This window comes from Taeniopygia guttata, chromosome W (assembly GCF_048771995.1).
Source record: "Taeniopygia guttata chromosome W, bTaeGut7.mat, whole genome shotgun sequence".
NCBI lineage: Eukaryota > Metazoa > Chordata > Aves > Passeriformes > Estrildidae > Taeniopygia > Taeniopygia guttata.
This window is the reverse complement of record NC_133064.1, coordinates 25,234,481-25,261,835: the sequence shown is the minus strand read 5'-3', so window position 1 is coordinate 25,261,835 and position 27,355 is coordinate 25,234,481. Positions and strand designations below refer to the sequence as shown.

Below are 27,355 nucleotides of genomic sequence, written 5' to 3'. Positions count from 1 at the left end.
GGGTGAGCAAGCGACTCTCGTAGGTGCCTGGCATTTGGTCAGTCTCAAACCACAACAGAAGGGATTGTCCTGCTCTGCACTGGTGCAGCCTCACCTTGAATATTGTGTGCAATTTTGGGCACTAGAATATAAGAAAGACATTAAGCTATTAGAGAGCATCCAGAGGAGGGAAATAAAGATGGTGAAGGGCCCTGAGGGGAACCCTTAGGAGGAACAGTTGAGGTTGCTTGGTCTGTTCAGCCTGGAGAAGAAAAGGCTGAGAAGAGACCTGATCGCACTCTACAACTTCCTCATGAGGGAAAAAGGAGGGGCAGACACTGATCTCTTCTCTTTGGTTGTCCCACACTGAGAAGCAAGATGTATTCATTTGCCATCTGTATGGCAGTTTGTTGCCGTGCGAGACCGGCCTGAGCGGGCGCCGGCGGAGCGCGGGGGGAGGAGGGGGAGAGGCAAACGCCGCTTTCCCCTTACGCTCTGCGAGTTCAGCTTCACCCCGGGGACAGACGGATCGCGACACGGGGCTCAGGTGCATACATGTGTTTATTGTGAATGCGTGCAGCCGAGATGCTGGGGGCACTCGCGGGGTCTCAGATATAACCCCCGAACTGGGGGAGGGGGGGGGAAATGGAACCGCGGCCAATAAGGATAGGACAGGGGCAGGGAAAACCCCCTGGGAAGGCAGGAGACCACGGGGACGGGGACGGGGGGCGGGGATGGGAACGGCGGGGAGGGGTGTGGGAGCCGACTGCGTGGCGAGGGGGAGGGGTAGGGTCCTGGACAAAAGGCAACGTGCGGGGAGGGGGAGGGGTAGGCATGGGTGGGGGGGAAGAAAAATTAAAATTCCCCACAACTCCCTCTTTGGCTTTACATAAAGGAAAGGGAGTTCTGAGGTAAAAGCAAATTAGCAACGTTACAAATTACTGAGAAAATGTAAGTCGAGAGACATCAGAAAGTGATACACTAATCATAGTTACACTGCATGGGGCAAAAATCTTTTTCAGTTTACAATTTAAGATAAAGGGTACAAAATTATCATAAACACATTCTGTGTCGAGGATGGAAGCAGGATTCATGATGCGATGCTTGTGGTTTTTGAATTCTAGCAGAGCTGAAGCAGCGAACAGCAACATGGTTTCTCCAATTTGATAATTTGATTGCGAAGTTGGCATAGCATTTTTGGCAGCAATTAGAGAGGATGATCTTTCCTTCTATAAGATATAACTCAATCATGTAAATTATTTTCAAATTATCACAAGCAATGGGGAAAAGTTGTATTGAAATAACAAGGGAACTTTGGGCAAGGTACATTTAGGAGATGGGATAGTGGAGCCCTGGTCCAGGGTTTCCAGCTCCGCTCCCTTCGAAGCCTCCCCCCCCCCCCCCCAAAGGGGGAAAGATCTCTTACAAAGGAAGGTCCTCTAACGGAGGATCCCTCCCGCGATCCCTCCTGCAGAGGAGGGGCCAGAAGAAGGACTGGGGGATTAATGCAACCTCATGTCCTCCCCAATAGGGGCTGGCCTCGCTGCAGGATGGTGCAGGGCCATTGGGGGAGGGGTTGGGCTGGCGGGAAAACTTGGGCAGAAGAGAAGGGTCATGACGGGAAAATGGGTTCCAAGTAGCGTGGCCAGCGCCATCTTGGGAGGGGGTGCTGGGTACACTGCATCTCGCCAGGGAGGCACGGCCAATGCCATCCTCAAAGGAGAATAACAGTGTCCGGCAGGACGCTTGGGGCAGCTCGGCCGTGGCCATCCCGAAGGAAGAGGATTTAGGAAAGTCTGTGGAGAAAAGGGGATGGGGAGCTTCACAGAAGCGAAAGGGGAAATCTACAGGAAAGAAGCCCAACACGGCTGGAAGTCCACGAAATGCGTGGATGTGAAGGGCCTCCCCTAAGATATTAACAAATCTCCTGTAATAAGTTAAGACACGGGACCAATTTGTGTCATAATCTAATTAAAGAAATTTTATTATTTAGCAAGCAAGCAATACGGGCAAATACAGGGCTGGGCGGCCGGGGAGTCTCCGCTCCACCACGGCACGCAACTGAGCCGTAGTTCCAGTCCTTTTTTATACAGTATTATTTCCTGTTGACGTGGCCTTCTAGGTGTACTCTGCGCATGTCCTTCCTGTTGCTAGAGGGTCTTTTTCTGCCTCCTGGTGGTCGTCTGGACGAAGGCTGGTGATCTTCCTCTTCTAGCCCCTTCATGGCCTTTCCTTATTTGGTGAGTTTCCTACTTCTCCCTGGAACTTAAGACACCAGTTCACAACCAAGCAAATTAAGCAAACATGTCACAAGCAGTTCTTTCTTAACCGTCATTCCCTTTATCTACACAGCAAACATGTCACAAGCAGTTCTTTCTTAACCACTATTTCCTTTATCTACACAACGAACTTGGTCGGGCACATCCTGGTTCAGTGAACAAATTTGACCATTTATTTATCTCAATTCCCCCCTTTTTCTATTTATCATTTTGTTCACTGAATCTCTGCAGCTCTTGTTGACTCAATATTAAGGTTTCATCTATTTCTTCTACTGGTTCATATTTTGCCCTTACAAGCATTAAATGTGCTGCTTCTAAGCATCCTTTCACTATGTCTATAAGTTTATTAAATATACATGGCCCAAAAGTTAATCCTAACACTACAAGCAATAACAGTCCAGCTATAGTTGATAACAAAGTAGTCAACCAAGGAGCATGATTGAACCATGATTTATACCAGCTTTGTTGGGCTTCCCTTTCACATTTTCTCTGTTCTATTCTTTTTCTTAACTCTGTCATTGCATCTATTACAACTCCTGTATGATCTGCATATGCACAGCATTCTTCTTTTAATGCCACACACAATCCTCCTTGTTGGAGTAGCAATAAGTCCAATCCTCTCCTGTTTTGCAATACCACTTCAGACAAGGACCTGAGTGATTTCATTAATCCATCAATAGCTTGCTCAATCTTACTTAAATCCTTGTCTACTGAAGGCCTGAGAGCTTTGAACTCTTTTTGTTAGTTTGCTAGAGAAGCCACCCCAGTTCCTGCTCCTATCCCACCGATGGTTAGGAGAGTTGCAATAGTCAGCGCAGTAAGGGGTTCTCTCTTTGCTATATGATGCTCTGGTATAGTGTATTGATCATACACATAGCCAATCAGCAGGTCTCCTCAAATCTTCTAAAGTTCCTATTACCCCGCAAAGATGTTCTTTTTGCGTTGGGATTTTTCCTATATATCTCCCTTTCCCTGTTACCTGAGACAAGGTGAGTCCCAGTGTTGTCTCCTTACCCTTTTTCCAGAGGCACTGATCTGGATTAGTTTCATTTACTCTTTTGGGCTCTGCAGTGATCCCTATGGCTTCATAAAATGGTGGTCTTAAATTGTAACACAGCCAACAGTTAATTTTGGGCTGGTTTTATTTAAAACCCCATAACTTGCTTTCATAACCTTCCAGAGTGTATTATCCTCTTGGGGTTTTTCCTGTGGGGGGTTATTGATTTGAGTTCCATTGTTACTTTGACTCTCTTCTTCTCCTTTTAGGGAAGGGGGAATATCTCCCCCTAATAATGCAGGGTTAGGTCCTACGGGTTCTGATAATGCAGGGTTAGGTCCTACAGGTTCTGATTCGGACACTGCTTCCTTTTTAATTAAAATGTGTCCCCCACGATCTGTCCCTGGCTCCCATAATCTAACTCCCCAAGTCTTCCCTGTCAACCATCCGGGATCCTCAGGTTTGGTTATGTATATATATATTCCCTCACAATTCCCAAAGTATTCGCCTAGTATGCCCCCCCGCGACCATGTTGGGCAGGCGTTCACCCAGGTGGTCTCCATTTCACTCGCAGGTAAGGGTCCTCCCTCTCCGGTTTCCAATCAGAGGCTATAGTTTCACATCCCCAGTATGCACAATAATACTGTCTGGGAGAATTGCAATACCCTTTTCCTGGATTCAAGCTAGGACAGAGATAAAACCCCAAGTAATTTAAACAGGGATCCATTACTATGAGATCACAAAGGGCACATTTGAAACCCGGAGCCCCTGAGGTAATTACTATCTGTGCAACTTGTTGATCTTCTAATTTCATTAAGGTCCATTTAAAAGGTTCATGAGTTGTTACTTCTGCAGTATTGCAAGATACACAAAGGGAAATCACAAACAGTAAGCAAATGGCATGTGGGGTCTGGTTTCTCACACTGCAACAATTATACCCTTTTGATTTATCTTTCCCTATTAGCTGGTTACCACCAAAGGATCTTTGAGCCCAAAAATCATTCTTGCCTTTGCTGCTACCAGTCTTGGGGTAGTTCTGCAAATATTGCTTGCATATTCTATCCTGAGGGCTCCTTCCTCCACAGCTGTTTACTTCTCTGCCTTGCCCCGTCGACTCGGGTGCTTCGAGCCACGGGGTGTACCATCTTCTTGGCAGCAAGAGTGGTCTTCAGGAGGGGACTTATACCCTCTAGTGGCCTGTCTTTTGCAATACGAGCACCAGTTCTGGTCCTTCACCTCTGGTGCTGTACAACTAACCCCTTTTAGGTCTTTCCTGCAAAGGCCTTCTGTGATCTCTACCACAAATGGGCTCGGCTCATTTATATGGTAATAGTAATAGCCTGGGTGGACACCCTTTGAGAGAATTCTCCCACCACTCCTTAGATTCCAATTGGATTTCTCCACTAGTTACCTTACAAGTTAATACCCAATTTGTAATTCTCTTTGTATCTTCCAACAAGAATTACAAATTCCTCTTGGGGGATACCCTCTGTTGCAATGTGACCACCACCTTTCCCTACACACCTTACAATTATATCATACAAAAGGATAACAATTACAATTTTGATTCTTGCATTCTACTTTAACACTTGAATTACTAATTAATCCATTGTCTAAATAAGTCTGATGTGTATTCAATCTGATAAGAGTTCCTTAATTCTTCTGTAGTTTTAGTTTCAGGTCCCCCTGGAGGACTGGTTACTTGCCACACAGTGTTACAGTGTTGTTAACTGGTCCTTTTACTCGGCTGGCATGTGTCCATCCTTCTTCTGTGGTCCGAACTGCAGTTTCTTCATACTTGAGGAGTTTAGAATCTGTAATCCACTTATAAGCTTTTTATTGTAAGATTCCTCTAATATTATGTGGAGATAACACTTTTAGTTTTCCATTAAACGTTATTTTATGAGCTTCTTTTACCAAAAGGGCGGCAGCTACTATCGCTTGTAAGCATGTTGGCCACCCTCTACTCACTAGGTCTAACAATTTAGAGAGATATGCCACAGGTTTCTTTTTGTCCGCCCATTCTTGTGTTAAAACTCCACAAGCAGTTCCCCCTTCTGTATTAATAAACAAATAAAAGGGTCTATTTAAATCATAAAGAAATTTGACCTTTTGACTATAATTTTCAATCCATTGCCTACAATATCCAATTAAACTTAATAATTGGTGCACCTGCCATTTATTTTTAGGGGGTGGAATTGAGAGGATTCCTTTTACTCTCTCGGGGTCAATCCTTTTTACTCCCCTGCTTAAGTAATGTCCCAAGTATTTTACTTCCTTTTCTACAAACTGTAGTTTAGATTTAGATACTTTCAGTCCCTTTAAGTTTAAAAGGTTTAGTAATTTAATACTTTCCTGTCTTACTGCCTCTTCCTCTTTTCTAGCAATTAGTAAATCATCCACATATTGAATTAGGGTGACATACAGGGCTCTAAAAGCCCTTTTTCCAGTAACCTATCTATTTCAGGCTTTAATCCTAGTTTTCTTTCTCTAGGAATAGGATGTTGCTTTATTCTTACAGGATTGCCAGGATTATTTATTTCTACTGAAAAAGGTTTGATTTACAATTTGCCTACTGTTTCTGGGGTATACCTCAGGGTTAATTTTCTTCTCATCCTCTATCCTTAAGGGACAGAGTCTTATTTGTAGTTCTTTAATTACAACTTCCAAACTAATACCCAATTCTATTATCAAATCTCTTCCCAGCAGGTTATATTCTGCTTCAGGTAGCAGTAGCAAAGAACCTATGCTAAATTTCGAATCGGTTTTAAGCATTATTTTTTAATTACTGGCACCTCAAAGGGTTCCCCTTTAGCCCCTATTACATGTACAGTTTCAGATTACTTCTTACATCCCAAAGGTAATCTCTGTACTGTGGATCGTTCTGCACCTGTATCAATTAAAAACTCTAATTCTTGTTGCTGGGGTCCTACTTTAAATTTTACCAAGGGCTCCTTATGGTGTTTTTCCCCCAGCAAATAGAGCCCCTGACACACCTAATCATCTTTAAAAGCTCTTCCATCTGCCATTCGCTGTCGGCATGCCCTTTTCATATGTCCTTTCTTGCCACAATAGAAACAGGTAATTTCCTCAGGATTTCTTTCCCTTCTTTCCTCTGAACCGTATTTCTGACTTTCTTTTTGTCCAATCTCCCCTGCTTGAGGGTTCAGTTTAGGTCCCTTCTCACACAACCACAGCCATAATTTTGGCCTGCCTCCCTTCTAATATAAACCTTCTGTGCTTCCCGCAAAAGTTCCTCCAATCCCCAAATCTGCCATCCATCCAATTTCTCCAACTTTCTTCTTATATCCACCCATTAATTGACCACAAACTGCATTCTCAGCAGTGCTTCCCCTTCCTGAGTTTCAAGATCCACTCCTGAGTACAAACGGAAGGCTTTCCTTAATCTCTCTAACCATTCTGTAGGGTCTTCCTCTTTTTTTCTGTTGCAATCTGAAAGCCTTTTGCACATTTTGCCCTCGCGGAACTGATTGTTTAATCCCCTGTTATGGGTAATAAACATAATTTGCGCCATTCCTTGTATGGAATATATAATGTTAAATACTTGTTAGATTATACCTCGTTTTTACTAGCCTCCCCCCCCTTTCTCCCCTCCGAGACCGGGTGTATGTTGGAAACTAATTTACAAGTAAGAAGATACTGGGCGCCAGGAGATGGGCCATGTCTGGAAAGCTGCGGGAGACCCCAGGCACTGATCATCGCGTGAACGACCCGAGATGGATATCTTGGAGATCCCCAGACAGATACATGTGAATGCAGCGTTCCCGTAAATTTCATCACGGGATTCAACAACTCCGGACACTGAATTATTAACATATGGACTCTGAATAGAAGAAAGGACTGATTGCAAAAATCTTGGCCTCAGGTGGAATTTTCCTTATAAAACTCGCTTGTGCCAGGATGGAGGTGTGTGGGTATGGAGGAAAACCCCTGCTGAGGCTGACTCCTTGTTGCACACCCAGGGCCGACCCCGGGCTCGGCTCTGTTCTTTCCTTGTGTCTGGCTAGATAAAATTTGATTGCAAAATAAATAATTTATTTTTCATATTAATTTGGCTGGACAAATTTTCATTTATAACACCCCTGTATTATTATGTTCTACAAATCATCCATATGGGTTTGATGCAGCGGGTCCTGGTTATTCCATTGGGGGTTCTGCAGAGGCCACTTATTATCTGCCAATGGTCCCTGCTGATGTTCATTGTCCCAAATTCTCATCCCCATTTCCCTTATCATTCTCCTTTACTCTTTAAAATCCTCCAAACCCCGGGTCAAATCCCTCCAGATTTGGTTCAGAACTTACTAATTTTGGGTCCATACCCCCCCAGATTTGGGTCAGAATCCCCCAAATTTGGGTCAAAACCTCCAAATTTCAGGTCCAAACCTCCAAACCCTCTTTAAAATAGTGGATAATTTTCTTTACCTTTTCCCCTTTCCCCTACTGGGAAAGGCATGCCAATTATTTATCATTACTCCTAGAGGACTATCTTCAGGAATCCGGGGAAGTTTTACAGGGGTTCCCCCACCCATGGGTCCAGAGGGCTTGCTTTTCCTCTGTCCCATCTTCCGGAGTGCACTCAATTTTTCACACACACGCTCCCCTGGTTCATGGCCCAGCCCCTCGCGAGGTGTGGGAAACGCACTACTGAGGGTCCGCACTTGCTTGGTCTCTACGAGACCTCTCACACACAACACTCCGGGAAAATCAGGCGTCCTGCATCTTCGCTCGGGTCTTCGTGCACAAAGTTTACAGGGGTAACCACCGGTTCGCCTTTTAACCGGATCTCCTTTGCCCGTAGCTTAATTTAGGTTCATCGGTAGAGAAACCGGGAGGTCTGGGATAGTCGGGCCGCCAAAAAAAAAGGCAGGGCGCCTCCCAAGGGTCCCAGAACAGCCGGGCTATTTCTCTATCCGAGTCATGGCACCAAATTGTAATAAGTTCAGACACGGGACCAATTTGTGTCATAATCTAATTAAAGAAATTTTATTATTTAGCAAGCAAGCAATACGGGGAAATACAGCGCTGGGCGGCCGGGGAGTCTCCACTCCACCACGGCACGCAACTGAGCCGTAGTTCCAGTCCTTTTTTATACAGTATTATTTCCTGTTGACGTGGCCTTCTAGGTGTACTCTGCGCATGTCCTTCCTGTGGCTAGGGGGTCTTTTTCTGCCTCCTGGTGGTCGTCTGGACGAAGGCTGGTGGTCTTCCTCTTCTAGCCCCTTCATGGCCTTTCCTTATTTGGTGAGTTTCCTACTTCTCCCTGGAACTTGACACCAGTTCACAACCAAGCATATTAAGCAAACATGTCACAAGCAGTTCTTTCTTAACCGTTATTCCCTTTATCTACACAGCAAACATATCACAAGTGAAATGAACAGGGTCTATGCCTTTATTAATAGTCAGCTCTTTATTAAAAAGTCAGCTTGGCAGGGGGCTCAACGAGGAGCTCGCCCCCGCTCTTGTAGCTCCTCCGGTAGCCGAAGGGTGAGCAGGCGTGCAGAGTCTGTCCCTGGAGTCCTCGTATCTGAAGTCCCAGCAGACCGTCCTCTCTCCTTTCCTCCTGGCACACTGGTAGCCGCAGGGTGAGGGGCTGTGCAGAGCCTGCTGCCGAAGTCCAGCAGCAGCTATCCCTCTCCTTCCCTCCTGGTAACACCAGGCAGTGTGTGTCTGCTTTGCTCCTGCTTCCCACAGCCCAGTCCAGTCTGGTCCTCTGTAGGTTATGGTGACAGGTCAAACACAGACTAGGGATGGGGTTCCCTTTTCCCCAACCAGCACACCCATCCAGCCCCCTCCACTGTGCCCATCTTTTCCATTTAGCGGTGTTTTTCATCCCCAAAACCCCCTCCCATGATTCCACTGGATTATTTTGCATCCCAGTCCTAGAATGGTAGTGAGGGTGGGGGGAGGTAGGTGATTCCCAGGAACAATTAGCTAATTAACATTTCAATGTCAGTACTTAGCCCAAGCCAAGTGTCCCAGCCAGGCTGTTTTGTTCATAACAACAAGCAGTTCTTTCTTAACTGCTATTTCCTTTATCTACACAACGAACTTGGTCGGGCACATACTGGTTCAGTGAACAAATTTGACCATTTATTTATCTCATCTCCCATAGCTGACATGTCGCCATCTACAATTCTTTCCCATTTGTGTCCTTTCCACCCTCCCTGCCCCCATAGCCCAGAACAGGGAGGAGAGGGTAGAAAAGGCAGCTTTCTGAGAAAGAGAAGGAGCTTTCAAGTGTGAGTTACCCCAAAAAGGCCGGGCAAGGTTGCGTGCTCCTTGGAAAAAGAAAAGCCTCCTGCCCATCAGGGACATGCAAGGCTACTGCCCCAGTTTGAGCACGGACGGTGGTTAAAACTCAGGAAAGAAAAAAAGGTAGCTCAGCTGCCTGCCAGGGACCCAACCCTGCTCTGACCCACTTACCCTCCGGGCTCGGTCGGTGAAATTTCTATCTCTCTCCTTGGTGATGGAAAATCGCACTGAACTGAGGACGTATTTTTTCGTGGTTTGGCTCTCCTAAAAGCCTAGGTGTTCCTGTTAACCAGGGCTCGTCCCTGAAACCCTGGGTTCGGCCACTGTCAGCCTCTAGTAGTCTCCATGCATGTGGGGTCCCATGACACTCAGTTCTCGGGGCTCGGCTCTACCGCGAGCCACTGCCAAACCCCCCTCTTCTGTCCTGAGGTAAGTCTACCTGTGTCAAGGCCCCCGCAGCTCGGCTGCCCCCACCGCGCGGCTGCTCCAGGCTGGGGTAGAGAGCACGCCGGTGAGAACAGAAAAGGGTCCCGGAGCCGGGCGGGCGCTGGCGGAGCGCGGGGGGAGGAGGGAGAGAGGCAAACGCCACTTTCGCCTTAAGCTCTGCGAGTTCAGGTTCACCCCGGGGACAGACGGATCGCGACACGGGGCTCAGGTGCATACATGTGTTTATTGTGGATGTGTGCAGCCGAGACGCTGGGGGCACTCGCGGGGTCTCAGATATAACCCCCGAATTGGGGGGGAGGGTGTGCGGGGGGAACGGAACCGCGGCCAAAAAGGATAGGACAGGGACGGGGAAAACCCCCTGGGAAGGCAGGAGACCCCAGGGACAGGGGTGGGGATGGGAACGGTGGGGAGGGGTGGGGGAGCCGACTGCGTGGCGAGGGGGAGGGGTAGGGTCCTGGACAAAAGGGAACGTGCGGGGAGGGGGAAGGGTAGGCATGGGTGGGGGGGAAAGAAAAATTACAATTTCCCACAGCAGTTGTCTTCTGTTAAGTGAGCAGTGTTCCTTATCTTTTCCACACCCAGTCCACTCTCAGGGGAGACATCTGCTGATAATGGGCTATTGGATGACACTGCATGACTGATAAAATGACAGCATCCCATTGTGAGATGCTCTGCCAGAGGGAGGAGGCAAGGATTTCTACCTGGATATAATCTTGAGTTTCTGGAACACCAGCACAGCTTTTCCTGCACTGGATTTCCCAGAGGAAACTGCACCCCTTTTTTACAGGATCACTGCTCCAACAGAACCACACCAGACAATCCAAGAGGACTGCAGCCATAATTCCCAATTGGACTGCGGCCAACACCCTGACTAACAGGGTGTCAGGCTGTATTCTGACTCTGTCAGTGTTGTTGTAGTTCACTGCATTGTTTATTTTTTTTATTATTATTTTCTTCCCTAATAAAGAACTGTTATTCCTGCTGCCATATTTTTGCCTGGGAGCCCCCCTTACTTTCAAATTTATAACAATTCAGAGGGAAGTGGTCTACATTTTTCCATTTCAGAGGAGGATCCTGCCTTCCTTAGCAGACACCTGTATTTCCAAACCAAGACAGTGGTGCTCAGTGACAGAACCTAGGGGAATGACCTGAAGTTGCGTCAGAGGACTTTTAGGCTGGATATTAGATAAAGGTTCTTCACCCAAAGGATGGTTGGGCACTGGAACAGGCACCCCAGGGAGGTGGTCACAACACCAAACCTGACAGTGTTCAAGAAGTATTTGGACAATACTCTCAGGCGCATGGTGTGACTCTTGGGGATGATCCTGTGCATAGCCAGTCACTGGACTAAATAATCCTTGTGGGTGCCTTCCAACTCAGCATATTCTGTGATTCTGTTCAATGGCCCCCTTTTGCTACATCCTATTTATGTCCTCAAGGGCACCCTTGTGTAAGCAATGTCACTGACATAACTGAATGAAATAGGATTGGCTACTGCAGCAATTATTTTCCCTTCTGTCTCCTCCTTTCCAGTTCTCATATTTCCTGGAATCCCATGAGCACACCAACTTGTTATTCCCTTTTCACTCTGGGCTCACTGCATGTAGCAGGACGTGTCTACCTTCAGCTTCAAGGTCAGTTTAACTAACTCCATTGCTTATCCTATTTAAGGTAACTCAAATGGTGGTATTTCAAATACAAGGCTTAGTAAAAATTAATTGAAAGCACCACAGGATGTGGTGCAAGTTTGTTACAATTTATTGATTTGAATAACTACTTAGTGCAGAAAAACATGTCAGCCCACTGTGAAGCTGTTTCAAATGTCAACCCTTAAAAAATAATTTAAATAAGGGGAAACATAAGTTCCTTTGCAGAGATTCAGAGAAAACATATTTATTTTGGGAAGGTTTTGGAGAGTTTATAACTGTCAGCACTGTTTGGATTAGGTTTTCGTATTGTAAGTGGTTGACTGATCCAAAAAGGCAAGCACTACCAACGCCTTTCACTGGATTCAGCAAGAGAACTTGGGGCTCTAAATCTCACCGGGTCAAATTTAATGGACTTGATCTTTATCTGGTAGAAATCAAAAAGAGTGTTGTGACTAAAGAGTAGTTGTGCGACCTATTAAGATTTACAGTCTTTTCCTTCTCTCCTCCTTTCATAGCAAGTAATTTTGAATTTTTTAGTTTATTTTTTTAAAAAATATGCTTTGATTTTTATACTGGTTCACTTACCTCTGGAATTACAAGGAGAAAAGAAAACTGAATTTTAGTTTATTTTTCCTAGAGGCATTCCATGCTATGATTAAGACATACTTATCATGATGTCTGCTCTAACATTATTTATACACTATGGAGATTTTTATATTAAACAGAAATCAGTCAGAAAGGATCATGTCTTGCTCAGGCTGAGACATGAAAAACTGAAAAAAACCCTACCAATATTGTTTTCTGAGATTTAATGTTTTGATTTAGATCTTATCCTCTGACCTTGTAAAGTGATATAGCAGACCAACAGCAATGCAAACTGGTTTTTAGGCATCTAAAAATGACATACCAGGCATTTAGTCACTTATAACATTTCTTGCAGATGTTTCGAAGATGCCCACAACTGCTGTAGAAAGGCAGAGAAAAATTTGCACTCCGTTCTGTGGATTCTAGATCAAGCTAAGGATGACTCAAAGGAATTATTTCTCAAATATAAAAAACCAGTATCTTTTGTAACTCATTTCTCCACCACATGGAAAGTTCTGCTCAGTACAATATCAACATTAGGCAGCTAAATAGTTTTAAATTTGTAGATATGTTGTTTATGTGTCTGTGTGAACTTCAGTCATGACTCTGCTATTCCTCTAAAATGTCACTCAGGATCACATGGTGTGGTATTTAATATACCCATTACATGATTCAAATATTTAAACTACTTCTATTTCTAGAAATGCCACCAGTCAGTCTGTAACCCTTGTACCTTCTTTCCATCCTTGGCTAAAATAACATGTGCAGTCTAGTATAAAATAAATAATAATCAACATTTATGTTCAGCTACATGAATATCCACCTAAGAAAACAGAGCTGACAACTTTCTTTTAAAAATAAATTCAAGAAGTTAAATGGTTAATTGTAAAAAAAAAAAAAAAAAGTTTTTTTATCTTAAAAGTAGTAGTTCTGCAAGTTCCTTAAAGGGTAAAGTAGTTGTTTGTGCATTTATGATGATTCAATCTCTGAAATGGATGGAATGGTTTCACCTCTGTGCAGATCTCAGGATCACTGTGTGCAATATGACACTGCTGAAATAGTTTGAACAAGGCTGTAGGCATGAATCAAATGCTCTGAAGCTCAGTTGGTTAAAGCATGGTGCTAATAACACCAAGGTCATGGGTTTGATCCCTGTATGGGCTATTCCCTTAAGAGTCAAACTTGATGATCGTTGTGGGTCCCTTCCAACTTAGAATATTCTGAATAGCAAGGGGAGTTTTGGTTCAATAGAATTTTTATAAGTTATTAATCTAAAAAAGGTGTCTTATTTGTGCTGGTAAGGGACATGATCTTAAAAAAAATATCTATTCCTTTGAAGTCTATATTTGCTTTAACAAAATCTGTAATCTAGATGTATTGTGAAGAGGGAATAGTGGTTTAATGCCCTAAAAGAAGCATAATATTTTTTTCCCATCCTGTGAGTCAGCAGCTCCACCTTAAATGATATTTGGAATCCTTTGGTCTGTTTATCAGCTTGCCCCACAATTTCTGCAGTGACATTTACTTAATCTTGGGGCTGGCTTTTGTCTCCACATTCTATGTATGGTAGGTTTTAGATATATAAATAGAATTTTAAAATATAATACACTCCGGACAAAATATTAATGTTCTAAAGGCTGGTTACAGGTAGCTGAGCAAATCCTAGGGAGAGAAAAAAGGCTATGACCTCCAAGATCATGACCTTTCAGATTGCTTTTGCTAATTCACTCAAAGTCATAGATTACTGAATATTATTCTAGAAAAGGCAATTCCAGTTTGGCTCTGAATTTGCTTACCCTTTAAAGTGCTGATGTGGTGGGAGATCAGTAATAATTTTGTTCAGCTATGAAGAAAACTTGTTTTTTGCAGACAATGCTATATTGTTGTATGGCTTAGTGACTTGAAGTCAACATAGCATTTAATCCCCTCATAATTATTCACTTTACACATTAAATGAACACTCTCTATAAACTTTATCCACAAGATAGCTTTTAAGGAATTAATCAAAATTGTTCACGATAGGAGTAAACTTGTTGCATGGAAAATACATAGAAGCTGTTACTGAGTAAATTGTTCTGTATTTCTTCACTTCTGTAGAACAATATTTCTGCTTTCTTCAAGGTATAATGCAAGTACAAATGTCCTTTGAAATAAAACTTTAAAGGACTTATTACCAGTGACAAATTCCACTCTCAGAACTATTGAGCTATACTTGAGCCAAAGGAATGCATAGTCCTGGAGGGATACAAAAGATATATTAACTAGTTATCATGAGGCAAATCCAATAGCCAAATTGTGAGCAGAATGACATAATAAAGGCAAAATCTATAAGGCTAGTTGTCCAAACATTTTATAAAACTATAAGTTAGATTCAAATCCCAGGAGTCATCAAAATGTCTTATATCACACTTGGCTAACGTAAGAATAATCCCTCCATCTGACCCACAGGAAAGCCACCTGACACTGGATACTAGCTGATACATGTATATCTTACCTTCCACATTCAGCAATTAATGGATACCCAATTGTGGGTACTGCTGAAGCTTGTATCTGCCATCTGCAATGGAAAGAAAAACAGAAATATTTTAGGCTCTGTGTGACAACAGAGTACAACTGTGTGGTGTATGGGACAATCACCCCAGGCAGTGGTAAGGAAAAGCAGAATATCAAACTACTTGATTAAGACCATCACATTATGACCAGTATTCGTTGCAAGCCACTTGTATTGGATAGTTGGCGAGTCAAACCTAACAGTGATGCCATGTGCAGTAAACACAGGTGTACCCTCCCAGTTGCAGCACAGACTGGTATAGCAGTGCACAAAGTACAGTTTTTGTATCTCTGTGACTTGCTATGGTATTTGAGAAGCTCCTGCTTCTTTCTAGCTGGCATTCTGTTTCTGCTATTCTTCTCATCAGCCTGCAATAACATCAATGATGTCTTAATCTTTGGATCTGAGTTAGCAATCCAATTTATATTTCCACACTGTGAAACAGCAGTTCTTATTTACTTACTCTGGATATAGACTATATACAGTGCTTTAGATTCAAGTCTTACACTGAAACAGTTCATTTTAGATAATTTCCCCAAATATTTCTAATACAGTGTGCAAAAGAGGTTAGGCGCTGAAATCCCTGACATCATCCAATTAATAAAGAAAAGCTGTGTGTAATGCTTTGGAAAAACACTCATTACTATGGGAATATCATCTGAGTGACATATGGTTGTGGTGTCTTGCTACAAATCCTAAATGTGTCCCTTAAATATATAAAATAAAATTACTAAACTTTATACTTAGTTAAGATGCAGTTCAGTTCAGATGGATTCCAAGCATCCCAAAATGTCGAGACATCAATCTTTTCCAGTCTCTGACAGCTGGTCAAACTAAAGAGCAAGAAAGAAATGCATAGGCAGTGGAAGCAGGGACAGGTATCCTCAGAAGAGTACAGGAGCTTTTCCCAGTTGTATAGGGATGGGGTCAGGATGGTCAGGGTGCAGCTGAAATTGTCAACGGACACAAAGAATAATAAGGGCTTCTACAGGTATATCATCCAGAAAAGGAAGGCCAAAGAAAGTGTACCCCCTCTGACAGCATGATTTGCAAACTGGTCACAATGGACAAGGAAAAGGCTGAGGTACTCAATAAATTTTGCCTCAGCCTTCAATGGTAACCTCTCTTCCCATACCTCTCAAGTGAATGCATCTCGAGGCAGAGACTGGGGCAATGAAGTTCCTCTGACTGTAAAAGAAGATCAAGTTTGAGACCACCTGAGAAACTTGAACACCCACAAGTCCATGGCCCCCAACAAGATGCTTCCCAGAGTTCTGAGGGAACTGGCAGATGTAGTTGCAAAGACACTCTCCATGATATTTGAAAAGTCCTGGCAGTCAGGCGAAGTCCCAGGTGGCTGGTAAAAGGGAAACATTTCACCCATCTTTAAAAAGGTTAAAAAAGAGGACTGGGAACTACAGACCTGTCAGCCTCACCTCTGTGCCTGGGAAGATAATGCAGCAGATCTTCCTGGAAGTTAGGCTGAAGACATATGGAAGTCAGGGAAGTGATTATAGACAGGCAACATGGATTCACTGAGGGAAAATCATGACTGACTCATCTAGTATCCTTATATGATGGAGTGACTGCACCAACAGACAAGGGAAGAGCTACAGATATCAAATATCGGGACATCTCTAAGGCCTTTGACACAGTCTCCTATCACATTCTTGCCTATGAATTGGAGAGAGATTAATTTGATGGATAGATAGATGGATTGGAGTTTAACCCCAGTAGGCACCTAAGCTTCCTAGTTGTCTAGGTTTGGAAAGACAGGTGTCTGCTAAGGAAGGCAGAAGCCTCCCCTAAAATGGAACAAAAATGTAGACCCCCTCCCTCTGAATTGTTATAAATTTGAAATTAAGGGGGGCTCTCAGGCAAAAATATGGCAGCAGGAATAACAGTTCTTTATTAGGGAAGAAAATAAAAATATAGAATAAACAATGCAGTGAACTAAAACAACACTGACAGAGTCAGAATACAGCCTGACACCCTGTTAGTCAGGGTGTTGGCCACAGTCCAATTGGGAATTATGGCTGCAGTCCTCTTGGATTGTCTGGTGTGGTTCTGTTGGAGCAGTGATCCAGTAGAGAAGGCGTGTAGTCTTCCTCTGAATAGGCAGTGGAAGAGGCAGCTGTTCCTCTGGGAAATCCAGTGCAGAAAAAGCCATGTTGGTGTTCCAGAAACTCAAGATTATATCCAGGTAGAAATCCTTGCCTCTTCCCTCTGGGCGGAGCATCTCACAATGGGAGGTTGTCATTTTATCAGTCATGCAGTGACATTCAATAGCCCATTATCAGCAGATGTCTCCCTTGAGAGACTACTGGTTGTGAAAGAGATAAGGAAAACTGCTCACTTAACAGAAGACAACTGCCATACTGATGGCAAATGGAATACATCTTGCCTTTCAATCTGGGACACTAATGCACCTCCTCAAGTTATGTCACTGAGGAAAAAAGGGTAAAGGTGTAATTGCTGACTGTGGAAAATGAGGTTCACTCTCCTGGTAAAATTTAAAAGTTTAATAAAGCACAATAGGCTACAAAGACACTAAAGCAAAGTTTTTAATGGCTGGGTGTTTGGCATTCCGCCAAGAGCACCCCTGCTGTTTTGGAAACACCCTTTATATACCATTTTTATTGCATCAGCCTGTTGAATATTCATAAACAATTATGAATATTTAAACTTTTCCCCAAACTAGTTTACATGTTCTAAGAACTGCTTATCATGGCTCCTCCTCAGTCTGCCTTTTTAGAGCATGCGTATTTCTTGGCTGTGGTTTTATTCCATTCTTATCATCACCTTCAGTTTTGGCCTTTGGTCCATACTTTCTACCAACAGTAAGTGTTGATGGTTGACATATTAGTAGCAGGAGTCCTCTGATACATGGTAATAACTCCACAACCAAGGGTTGTAAAGTAGGTACGTATTTATTCAGCGCTGGACACAGGGGGGCAAAATCTTCCCAAATACTGTGTACCCCAGCTTCTTCAATCCCCATATTTATTCACAAAAGTCATTCATATTCTATAGCGCCTATACATATTCAGCATCTAACTCCGCCTATTCTCCACATGGTATGGAAATTAGTTGCGGATGCGTAGTTCGTTCTTTTATTGAGTCAGTGGTCTCAGAAATGAGGCTGGGGTCCAGTGGGACGAAGCTGCCATAGTCTTCCTCACTACTGAACTTTCGAACTCAGATGTCTTTGCATGCGCAGTCGCCCTTTTGCTTCTCATCTTTAGCAAGGTCAGCAATTTCCATCAGACGCCCTCCTTCTTTTTGCCATCTCAGCATAAGCTTAATAGGCAGCAGGTTTTCTTCAGAAGATCCTGAGTCGACTTAACATGCACCATATGTTCACATATCATATTGCCTAAATAATTCTAAATTCCCTATTAACCCTTAAATCCCTTGTTTCACCTCATCATATGTTAATTGGATGTTATCCCAACCAAGCAGGCAGTTCAATTGTCACAAGCATAAATATATCATAAATAAAAACTATATCTTTATAGCAAATTTACTTTAACATTATACATATAGCATCCACTTTCATATTTGTGAAAAGCCAATATTATAATATGTATCTATAATGACTGTCTTCATGAGGTGGTGCTTGGAGTACTGAGACAACAGTAATGTAGGGCCCAAATATCAGATGAGCATAATGTCCTAGGTAAACCAAAATGTTATTGTATTCCATATCTATCTGCGCCCCAGAACTGATACTGTTTAAGGCCTGGTGGCTTGGCCAGAACCGGAATTGCGGGGCAGCCGGGCAGTGTCAATCCCTTTAAAAGGTCAGGGTGAAATGCGAATGAAAAATCAAAACCCCACAATTCCTCTAAAGATTTATAGGGACGGTATGTTTATTACAGCGCTGGACATATTTGAGGGATCATTCCCCTTCAAAGGAATGCGTGCCCCTGAGGACTCCCGATCCTTTTTAATTACCCTTTACTAATTTACATATGCATAGAATTTCACAATAGGTTCATGCATATTCATTCTGCTGATTTCGCATTACACTTACAGCTAGTTACACTCCTACCCAGCTTTTGTCAGTACAGAAAAACTCCTAGGTCATTCTGCCCTGTCTGTTTCAATGTCCAAGGAGTCTTTCTTATCTCTTATCTCTTTAGCTTGGAAATTCCCATTCTTTCTCCTTAGTTGGGGCAGTTTTACTAGTGTTGCAAAGTTACCAGACTAAACAGCATATTTTACTTATGCTAGCAAGTTCAAAGAGGCACATTTCACCTAAATCCAAATGGATTTCTACCTTGTTAAATTTTCACTCTGTCTCAAGGGCACCCGAGCCAACTTCCTCCTTTGCCTGGTGGCTTTTGAAGGCAGAGGGTCTGCTTCAGGGGGGGTTGTTTCGGGCGGGTTTCTGGGCTTTCAACAATAGCAACTCAGAAAAACTGCATTTTGCAATGAGAAACTGTTTCAGAGAGAATTTTGCAAACCCTATCAGCAGCGCGAAGCTTGAACCAGTCCCTGGGGCCATGCCACCCTGTATCAGTCCCAAGAGACCAGTTCTTCTCCCCCCAACACACCCGTAGAGTCTATGACAGCAGCACCAACACCGGCACATCCAGCAGGTGGCAGGAGGAAGCAGTGAGAGGAGGAGCTGACCCCACAGGTGCCAACAATTCTTCATCTGCCACTAGAACTGCTCTGTAAAGTCCTACCTTCCTGGGAGGGTGTTGGTTTTTTTGGTCTGCCATCTTTTTCCCTTTGTCTCCTGGATGGTGCAGTAGACTGCAGCACACCACCTTGAGGGAGACAGCTGATGCCATTTTCCCGTTGCTGTTTTGCTTACTAGTAAACTGTTATGTTTTCACTCATATCTACTTGCATTTTGTTTTTCTCTATTAATGGAAAGAGATTGGTTTCAACTTGAAACAAAGGGGAGGTAACTCATTTTAGTGTCCAACTCTTTAAATTGTCTTAAACCAAGGCACATAGCTAACACTATAGCTTAACACTGCAAGCCAGAACCTGGGCAGAATGGGGGAAGACTGCAGAGCCCTGAGAGTGCAAGCAAAAAGTATTGGTGCCCAAGTTATCTTTTCCTCCCTTTTATGATTACAGCCAGAAATAGATGTATAATTCAAATCAACATGTAGCTTTTTGGCTGGTGCCGTTGTGAAAAACAGAGTTCACTATTTAGAATTTTTAAAAGTTTAATAAAGTATAAAAGAAGGACAAATAAGTAATCCAGAACTAGGGTGCTTTTGGCGAATGGCCAAAGAGCACAGAGGTAGCTTAAAATCATGTTCTCTATGTACGGTTACATTACTGGTGTAAAAAATGCCATTCACTTCTGTTAAAATTTTTGAAGTTTAATAGTAATGAAAATAGTAATGAAAATCAGGACAGTAAGAGACAATAAAAAGAAAAGAATTACAAATGTCCGGGTGCTTGGCACTCCGCCAAAAAGCACATTTTGGTAACAAAGGATTACCCCTTAAAAGCAATAGCCTATTACATATTCATATATGTCATACATGATTCAAACATTCCTTTCAAACTAGAGGGTTTCTGCTTAATTTTAGCTTCCCTCCTCATCTTGTAAATCAACCTTCTTGGTTCCTCGAAGTCTGAGCTTTCCTGATGAGGCAATTATTCTTCTCTTGAGATCTTGGTGTCTATTGATGTTATCTCTATCCAGATAGGATAATGTGAAGAATTTCTTGATTATCTTTTCCATTCCTTGCACTAGTTACAAAAAGTATCTTACATCACATAGTTTCTATTTTAATATTATGCTTTAGCCTAAAAACTATATTTACCACACTACTTAAAAGACATTAATACAGCATAACTTTTCAGCATAACACATATAGTATTCATTTTAATATTTGTGAAAAGCCAATATAATATGTATCTATAACACTGGGGTTACATGTATATTCATTAGCTTGTACATTATTCAAACATTCTTGACAGCTTTTGATGTTGCAGGGACTTCTTTTAGTTTTGGCTTTACATTTTGACTTATCTGCATGACATCCTGTAGATCCAGTCAATATATTTTATTCCTTCTCTGTTAAGAGGAGTTAATGAGCTCTTCTTTAAGTATTCTCTGGTGCTCTGGTTTGTGTCACCGTTATCACTTGGAGAGGTTAATCAGCGGATTGCTTTATACTGTTCTCTTAGTTACACAAAAGTCTTTTAACACCTTATGTTTTGCTAAGGTCTACAGTATAATACATTTATCATGCTACTAGTTCTATAAACTATAAATAGATATTATATTAATTACACTACTATTTCTATGAGCTATACAGTTCATACTTAAAGTGATAGATTATGCTATATTAACAAGCAGCTAAAAGGACTTATAAATTGTACCGTATCTAAATACTTATGATCAATAACAACATGCAAAAGCTAATACATAAATGCAAAAGCCAATATTATATGATCATTTTTAACACCATTGTGAAGGTTTTTACTTTTATGATGGCATATTCTTCAATGACTATAGCCTATTAGGGAGGAATGGGATCCACCTGTCTAGCTGCCTCTCAAGATGAGAACCAGAAGACCAACCACCTCAAATGTATGTATACCAGTGCATGTAGCCTGGGGAAAAAACAGGAGGAACTGGAGCTCTGCATCCAGTTTGAAAGTTATGATATCATAGGAATAACTGAAACATGGTGGGACAACTCACATGACTGGAGGTTCACAATGGATGGCTATAGGCTGTTTCATAAAACAGGCAGGGAGGAAGAGAAGGAGTTGTGCTCTATATAAGGGAGAACCTTGAATGTATAAAAGTCAACTACAACAACTGTGGAAGCCTTTTTGAATGCCTCTGAGTCAAGATCAGAAGAGCTGTCTCTGAAGGGGGATCTTACAGTAGACATCTACTACTGACCTCCAAACCAAGATTCTAAGACCAACAAAGCAATATGTGGGTCACTTAAGCAAGCTTTGGCCCAACAGAACCTCGTTTTTATGGATGACTTCAGCTATCCTGACATTTGTTGGAAGAACAATACAGAAACTCACATGCCATCCATCAAATTCCTGGAATGCATAAAGAACTGCTTCCTCATACAAATGTTAGATGTACCAACCAGGAATGAGGTGATAGCCTTGGTTGCAGTGATCACAATATTATGGAGTTTGGGATCCAGCTGAGCATGCTGAAAGTTAGTACTAAGACAAAGGTTTTAGATTTTGGAAGAGCAATCTTCAGCTCACTCGGAGCTCATTTGGGAGGGATTCTGTGGGAAGCTTCCGTGGAGGATAAAGGAGCCAGCAAGTGCTCAGAGTTTTTCAGGAACACTCTCCTGGAAGCACAAAGACAGTTCATCCCCTTTAAAGGTAAAGAAATTAGGTGGAGCAAGAGACTCTCTTAGCTTAACTGTAAGCTTCTGAGTCTGCTCAAAACCAAAAGTGAAGGATACCAGAGATGGAAAAGCAGGCATATACACATTGAGAATTACAAGATCATTGCCAGGGTGAGTAGAGATGTAGTTAGAATTGAAATCAGTCAGATATGTCAAAAAACACAAGAAAGGGTTCTTCAGGTACATAACCAACAAGCAGAAACATGGAAAATATTGGTCCACTGTTAAACAGGAGATGTGAATTAATCACCAACAATGCTGAAAAGGCAGACGTTCTCAACACTTTCTTCATCTCTGTCTTTACCAGCACTGTGTGGCCCCAGGACCTGGTAACAAAAGTCCAGGCTGATGCAAACACAGACTCACCATCAGTGAAGGAAGAGTTGGTGTGTGAACTATTACAGGAGCTTGGCCCGTGCAAATCAATGAGCTCTGAAAATATCCACCCAAGGGTGTTAAAGATGTCTGATGTCATTGTGAGGCCACTCTTCATGATGTTTGAGAACTCATGGAGATCAGGACATGGGCCAAAAAACTGGAAGAAGGCTAATGTCGCCCTCATCTACAAGAAGGGCTTAAAGGAGGATCCAGGAAATTATAGGCCCATCAGTCTTATTTCAGCCCCTGGAACGAATCCTCCTGGGGGCTATCACAAGTCAGATGAAGCATGTGATTGGGAAAACTAGCCCAGATTCACCAAGGGCAAATCGTGTTTGACAAACCTGATCATCTTCTATGACAAAGTAACCTGCTTGGTTGATATGGGATGAGCAATCGATGCCACCTACCTGGACTTCTCCGAGGCTTTTGATAGAGTTTCACACAGACTCTTTTTAGAGAAATTGATGCATTATGGTCTAGACAAGTTATCTGTATGGTGGGTGGGGGACTGGCTGACAGGCCACACCCAAAGGTTGTGGTAAATAGTTCCTTTTCAAATTGGCAACCTGTTACAAGTGGGGTCCCACAGGAATTGATATTGGGCCTAATGCTGTTTAATAACTTCATAAGTGATTTGGATAATGATGGGATCAAGTGTTTGCCAATGATACCAAACTGAGTGGGGAAGTAGGCACCTCGTAAGGGATAGCCACCCTGTAGGAAGACCTGGATAGGCTGAAAGAGTGGACTGACAAGAACCTTATGAAGTTCAACAAGGACAAGTGTAAGGTCTTATACATGGGAAAACATAATCCAGGAGTGCAGCACAGGCTGGGATCTACCTGGCTGGAGAGCAGCTCTATGGAAAGGGACCTGAGGATCCTGGTGGACAAAAAGCTCAATATGAGTGAACAGTGTGCTGCTGTGGCAAAGAAAGTCAACAGAATTCTGTCTTGAATCAACCAGTAGAGATGAAGAAGTCATTATCCCACTCTTCTCAGTGCCTTGCCAGCAATACTGTGTCCAGTTTTGGTCCCCACTACACAAAAGATATGGACAAGACAGAGAGAGTCCACAAAAGGGACACAAAGATGATCAAACGAGTGGGAAACCTGCCATATGAGGAAAGGCTGAGAGAACTGGGTTGATTCAGCCCTGAGAGGGTTTAGAGGACACCTTATCACCATGTTCCAGTATTTTAAGAGTGGCTACAAAGAAAATAGAGACTCTTTTTACAAAGAGTCACATGTAAAAGACAAGGGGTAATGGATACAAGTTACTCCTGGAGAGATTTCCATTGGACACAAGAAGAAATTTGTTTACAGTGAGAACAATCAGCTATTGGAATAATTTCCCCAGGGAAGTGGTGGATTCTCCAACATTGGACACTTTTACAATTTAGCTGGACAGGGTGCTGGGCCATCTGGTCTAGACCTTGCTTTTTCCAAGAAATGTTGGACCAGAAGATCCTTGACATACCTAGTATTATACAAGTCTATGAAATCTGAAACACATCTCCTATGTTTCTCATCAGCCATATGTGACTGAAGTATAAAGTAGATATTGCTTTGCAAGTCAAATTCTGAGGAAGAAAAAAAATATGCATTCCTTTCTTCAGCCTTTTATAGAATGGGCCATTTTCTCTGTTAGACTCCAAGATCTCCTGTACTCTAGACATAATCCCAAAACCATACCTGCACCGGGAACATACTGCTGGGAATAATTAGCAGACCACACAAATTCCTGGTAAGTATCTTCCTGGATTATCTTCCCAGAGCAATGTTGCCCACAATGACTTCCTCTCTCTAAACAGCTATCTATTTTCTTCCCTAGCTCACTGAAAATACATACTATAGGAATTTTATAGGAACATGTCATGAGGCAGGCTCTACACATTTTAATCTTTAAAAGAGCCCTCCCTCCATCACCCTACTCCTCAAACTAAGAACTTTATTGAATTGCAGCTGAAATGCAGATGAAAAATTAAAATCCTACAATTCTTATAAAGATTTGTAGGGATGGTATGTTTATTACACCGCTGGATGCATGTGGGGATTGTTCCCCTTTAAAGGACATGCATGCTTTTGAGAACTCTTGATTCCTTTTTATTTATCTTTGCTAATTTACATATGCATAGTGTTTCACAATAGGTTTATGTATATTTATTCTACTGATTTTGCATTATACTTACAGCTAGTTACACTTATAGTCAGTTTTTTATTAGAAAGTGCAGAAAGAACTCTTGGGTTATTTTGCCTTGTCTGTTTTAAGGTTCAAGGAGCTTTTCTTATTTCTTCAGCTCGGAAATTCACATTCTTTCTCTTTAGCTGGGGTAGTTTCACTAGTGCTGCAGAGTTACTAGACTAAACAGCATATTTTACTTATGCTAGCAAGCTTAAAGTGGCACATTTTACCTAAATCTAAATGGATTACTACCTTGTTAAATTTTTACTCTGTTTCACAGCAAGGCCTCTAAATTTGAAATCCTTTATGTTCATTCTTATTTTAAAATGTTGTGTAGTACGTAGTACATGCAGTATAAATGCAAATGAGATTCTCTCTTTATCTTGAAAAAAGAAAAATCACCATTTCTTGAGAGACAAACATAATCCTAGTTTGGTACTTCAAGACTGCTTGTCTCATGAAAAAGGGAGATTTCCTCAATCTGGGGAGAAATCTCCTCAGTGTGGGGAGATTTACTTGATCATTAATATTTAATGTCTGTCAGTGCCCCAGGAAAGCTGATACCCTTGTGCTTGACCAGCCTGTCAGCATCCCCTTCTGGGGACCCTTCACTGAGCAGTCCTGCTGGATTGGAGGGCAGTTCAACTGATTTATTCAGGGAAATATGCCACCAGGATAAGGGAGACCCCTCAGCGGGTCTTCCCAAGTTGTGACCCTTCAGTGGGCCTTTCATTGTATTCAAGTATATTCCCTGCTGCCGGCGATTGCCAGTGCCCATGAAGGACTCACATTAACAGTTCACAGAAAAACACTCTTTATTAATATAAAATTGTGACAGGTCAAAGTTCAAGGATTGCCAGTGACAATTTCTGACTGCAAAAACATATTCAAAGCAACATACAGACAAGCTCTAATCCCCAGTAAAAGTATTCAGTGCACACAGAATATGGTTCTTACCCAACAGGCATCTCTATGGGGGAGAAGACAGGTTCAGCCCATCGACTGATCCCAGCAGTTATGATGGAGTCTTCCCTAACTTTTCCCCCATTCTTGACTTACTTTTATACTATTTCTTTGTGTTTAGGTGGAGCTTGAGTGACTCTAGATGTGCATACCTTTGTTACTGATTGTGAGAATTTTACACAAATTCTCTCACTTCACTTTTAAAGATACGGTCAAAAAAATATAGAGCATATTTCCAGTGAGGGGTGGTTGTACCTTGTAGGTGGGTAACTTTGTGATGGAGGTGCACTCTAACATTATAATTAGGCTATAATGGACCAAGGTAATCTGAGGAGAACAATTTCACCACAGTTGTTGGCTCGGCAGCAAGACATCTTCTATCTCCCTTGGTTGACAGGTGCTATCTGGTTTATCAGCTGCAAAGTACAATTGAGTTCCCCTCCCTGCAAGGATTTCAATAGAGCCTGGCTGCAGTGTTTCCACTCTGCTCCAGCCTCTGCTCCATCACCCTTAGCAGGTGCTATGGTTGCAGATTGTGGGTGTGGGGAATTATTGTAGAATGGGTCTCGAGCATGCCAACTGCATTCCACCAAGGGAGCAGCAACTGTATTTTACCCTATAATTTCTGTACCATTATAACTTCTGTTAGGATGTGAATATAGCTTCTCATTTTCCTCTAATTTTACACCCGGCCATCTTTCCACACTGATCCAGAAAATGTTACTTATAATGTGCTTCTGCTAAGTGACACCTTGTGGCTTGAAGACGTCATCTTACTTTGCTTTCTTTAGTCCTATTTGTTGTTCTGAAAGATGATTGTATACTTCCATAGTAATCTAAATGTCAAGAACAATAGTACTGATCCAGACCAGGGGTCTTCATAACCTAGTACTCTGTCCAACAATGGCCATAAATTGATGCTCAGAGAAGAGAGCAGATCAAACATGATATTCCTTGATACGCTTTCAGATATTTTCAGATCAGGGAATTCTGATAGCCTGTTTTCATGTGTCTCTTTAAAGCCCACAATGCATTTCTTCCATGTACTTATTCAGTCTCCTGATGAACCCATGTGAATGTCTTGCATATGCGTCATCCTTTGAGAAGGGGAGAGTGTCCAAAGGAGGGCAACAAAGATGGCGAAGAGTCTTGAGGGGAAGCCTTAGGAGGAGCAGCTGAGGCCACTTGGTCTGTTCACCCTGGATAAGAGACTGAGGGGAGACCTGATCGCATTCTACGACTTCCTAATGAGGGAAAGAGGAGGCGCAGACTAATCTCTTCTCTGTGGTGCTCAGTGGCAGGACCCAAGGGAATAGCCTGAAGTTGTGTCAGGAGAGGTTTAGGTTGGATATTATAAAAAGGTTCTTCACCCAGAGGATGGCTGGGCACTGGAACAGGCACCCCAGGGAGGCGATCACAGCATCAAGCCTGACAGTGTTCAAGAAGCATTTGGATAATGCTCTTAGGCACATGGTGTGTGACTCTTGGGAATGATCCGTTGCACATCCAGGAGTTGGACTCAATGATCCCTGTGGGTCCCTTCCAATTCAGCATATTCTGTGATTCTGTGAGGTTGCATAAAGATTCACCTTCCTTTGTTTTGAATATTTCTCTCACTAATTGCCTTTAATGGACTGTATTCATATATTGGAAAAGGCAATGAAGACTTGATCTCTATCCATGTTTCCCATGCCACT

At 42.6% G+C, this 27,355-nt stretch overlaps 3 long non-coding RNA genes across 3 annotated transcripts; 2 read left to right on the top strand and 1 right to left on the bottom strand.

Moving 5' to 3' along the window:
- Positions 1-379: 379 nt before the first annotated feature.
- On the top strand, positions 380-7,326 carry LOC116806966 (uncharacterized). The gene is made up of 3 exons (XR_004366004.2): positions 380-526; positions 2,102-2,219; positions 6,875-7,326. It is a non-coding gene; the product is annotated as an uncharacterized lncRNA (long non-coding RNA).
- Positions 7,327-8,646: 1,320 nt separating this feature from the next.
- Positions 8,647-9,839, bottom strand: LOC140682119 (uncharacterized). Its single transcript, XR_012053368.1, has 2 exons — positions 9,700-9,839; positions 8,647-8,986 (listed from the first exon to the last, which is right to left on the bottom strand). It is a non-coding gene; the product is annotated as an uncharacterized lncRNA (long non-coding RNA).
- On the top strand, positions 8,999-10,964 carry LOC140682117 (uncharacterized). Its single transcript, XR_012053365.1, has 2 exons — positions 8,999-9,957; positions 10,558-10,964. It is a non-coding gene; the product is annotated as an uncharacterized lncRNA (long non-coding RNA).
- Positions 10,965-27,355: the final 16,391 nt, after the last annotated feature.